General features: G+C 45.7%; 1 non-coding gene across 1 annotated transcript; it reads right to left on the minus strand.

The window, feature by feature from the left end:
- Positions 1–914: 914 nt before the first annotated feature.
- Positions 915–986, minus strand: trnaq-uug (transfer RNA glutamine (anticodon UUG)). Its single transcript has one exon. It is a non-coding gene; the product is annotated as a tRNA-Gln (tRNA).
- Positions 987–3,279: the final 2,293 nt, after the last annotated feature.

The raw sequence follows: 3,279 nt of genomic DNA on the forward strand, positions 1-3,279 counted from the left end.
CCTAAAGCAACAAAACCCGAACACCTCAGAGGTGCCACTCAAGGTGGGAGAGCTTGCCTGCATGGAGCAGCCTGTGCACTTTCCTTTGACTCTCTATACCAAACTGCTGGACTCGATGAGAGGCCACCAGGGATCACCTGTGATTCAAAAACCAAACCCTGCTGTGCTGAACATGTATGATTGTGGGATTTCACTCTCACTAAACTATTCAATCATTTCTTTCAATTACATTTTTTTGTATAAATAAATTAATTGTATGTATAAACTGTATGATCAAATATTAGAAGTAGAATGTACACATAAATAAATGATGAAGTATCACCCAGGTGAATACTTGGGATTTTCTTTTGGTGATTCAAACTAACAGCAGACAGATCAGTGCTTTGTTTCTGCTGTGTTTCTTTTTGATGCGTTTGTGTTCCTCCTCAAAAAAGACAACAACAACAACAAAAAACTCGTGGCGTAATTGTAACACAGCCATCCTGTGGGTGGAAGATTCCAGGTGCAAGTCCTGGCGAGAGTGTGACTTGTTGATCAAGTCAGTATTTAAATCAAAATGTTTTTTATTTTGAACTTGGAGGTGTTATGCACTTTAATAAGGATATTTAATAACATATTTTCTTCCCTTTTGTCTATTGTTGCCTTTCCAGCCAGCACCATCTCCACCAGGGCCAGCCTCTGGGCAAACCATTGAAGAATAGAAGAGCACTCTTTGAGAGGTGTGTGTTTATTATTATATATGTTTGGAGTTTTTGATATGGTTGTTTAATAATACATTTTTGGTATAATTATGTTGTAGTTGAATTTTTCATCTGCTGTTTGTTTCTTGTTGATGTATTTGTGTTCCTACTCAAAAAAACAAAAACAATTTCCTAACTAGCATCAAAACTGGCAATTTAATCTTGCCTAAATCCAGGTTCCACTGAGATTTGAACTCAGATCGCTGGAGTCAAAGTCCAGAGTGCTAACCATTACACCATGGAACCACCGTTGTTGCCCCGGCCACTACGGAGCCGACAAAGTATTTGAAGTTTATTAGGTAGGAAGGTAGGTAGGTAGGTAGGTATATACTTTATCAATCCCCGAGAGGAAATTTTTTCGCCACAGCAGCATACATACAGGAGCAATAATAGAAACAATAGAATAAAATAATAATAGAATAGAATAATATAATATAATAGAAAAGCAATAAAATAACAAGTATAAATATAAAATATAAAATGCACAGTACATACAGTATATATACAGTACATTAAATATCTATATATATTATATACAACAAACCAATAAACACAGTCAACATATATATATATATATATACATACGGTACAGTATATATCTATATATATAATATACATATAATATACAAGCAACCAAGAAACACAGTCAACAGTGTTATTGTACTGTGATGGATTTTGCCAGAGGTGAGTTATTGTAAAGTCTTATTGCAGTGGGCAGGAATGATCTCCTGTATCAGGAATGATCTCCTGTATCAGGAATGATCTCCTGTATCTGTCCTTGTGACAGCGGAGCTGGAGGAATCTTTTGGAGAAAGTGCTCCGCTGTCCCTGCAGCAGGTGGTTGAGAGGGTGGACAGGATTATCCAAGATGGACAATAGTTTGTTCAGCGTCCTCCTCTCCACCACCTTTTCCAGACTATCTAGTTTGTAGCCGATGATGGAGCCGGCCTTCTTAACCAGTTTGTTAAGTCTGTTGGTGTCACCGGCTCCAATGCTGCTCCCCCAGCAGACCCCAGCGAAGTACAAAGCACTGGCCACAACAGACTGGTAGAACATCTCCAGCATCATGCTGCACACATTGAAGGATCGAAGTTTCCTCAGAAAAAAGAGTCGACTCATCACCTTCTTGTAGACAGCATTGATGTTGGTCTTCCAGTTCAGTCTGTTGTCGATGGACACACCCAGGTACTTGTACTCCTCAACCATGTCCACCTCCTCTCCCAGAACTCTCAGCGGTTGTGGAGCCGTCGTCTTCCTCCTGAAGTCGACCACCATCTCTCTGGTCTTGGCCACGTTCAGGAGCAGGTGATTTCTACCAGCCCACTCCACAAAGTCCTCCACTACTGCCCTGTACTCGTCCTCCCGTCCATCCCTTATACATCCTACCACTGCAGAGTCATCAGAGAACTTCTGCAGATGGCAGGACTCTGAGTTGTACTGGAAGTCAGTTGTGTATAAGGTGAACAGAAAGGGAGACAGAACAGTTCCCTGAGGAGCTCCAGTACCACTGACCACTGTATCAGACAGCACACCGCCCAGACGGACAAACTGTGGTCTGCCTGTCAGGTAGTCAGTGATCCAGGAGACGGTGGGCGCATCCACCCCCACCACCCGCAGCTTCTCACTCAGTAGCAGTGGTTGGATGGTGTTGAATGCACTGGAGAAATCAAAGAAAGTGATTCTCACAGATTCACCGGTTCCATCCAGGTGAGACTGAGCTTGTTGCAGCAGGTAGATGATGGCGTCGTCCACTCCCACATGAGGCTGGTACGCAAATTGCAGAGGGTCCAGAGAAGATTTCACCAGCGGCCTGAGGTGGGCCAAGACCAGCCTCTCCAGCACCTTCATCACATGAGATGTGATGGCAACCGGTCGGTAGTCGTTGGGGCCAGATGGAGTCATCTTCTTGGGGACAGGAACCAGGCAGGACGTCTTCCACAGCACCGGGACCTCCTCCTGCTTCAGGCTCAGGTTGAAGAGGTGTTGTAGGACCTCAGCCAGCTGGGCGGCGCAGGTCTTCAGGACCACGAAGCTGATGCCTTCAGGTCCTGCAGCCTTGCGCTGGTGGATTCTCTCCAGCTGTCTCCTAACCTGGCCAGTCGTCACAGAGAGGGGGGTGAGGGGTGTGGGGGGGGTCGATGGAGGAAGAGCCCTGTGAGATTGAGAGCTCTACGCAGTTCACCAGGGGGCGCAGAGGGTGGAGGGGGGGAGGCAGCAGAGGTGTTTTGGAGGTGTGAGGTGTGGAGGAGACAGATGAGGGTGGTGAACTAAACCTGTTGAAGAAACAGTTTAGTTCATTGGACCTCTCCAGGGAGCCCCCTGGTTGTCTCTCTCTCCCCTTGAACCCAGTAATCTCCTTCATACCGGTCCACACCTCCCTCACGTTGTTCTGATGGAGTTTGGCCTCCAGCTTCCTCCTGTAGGAGTCCTTGCACTCCCTCATCTTCTCCTTCAGGTGGCGCTGCACTCTCCTGAGCTCCTCCCTGTCCCCAGACCTGAAGGCTGCTTTCTTCTGATTAAGAAGAACTTTCAGGTCACT

This window comes from Brachyistius frenatus, unplaced genomic scaffold (genome assembly GCF_029030835.1).
Source record: "Brachyistius frenatus isolate BFR_SWC_R1_liver_20210118 unplaced genomic scaffold, ASM2903083v1 Contig_876, whole genome shotgun sequence".
In the NCBI taxonomy this organism is placed as follows: Eukaryota; Metazoa; Chordata; class Actinopteri; family Embiotocidae; genus Brachyistius; species Brachyistius frenatus.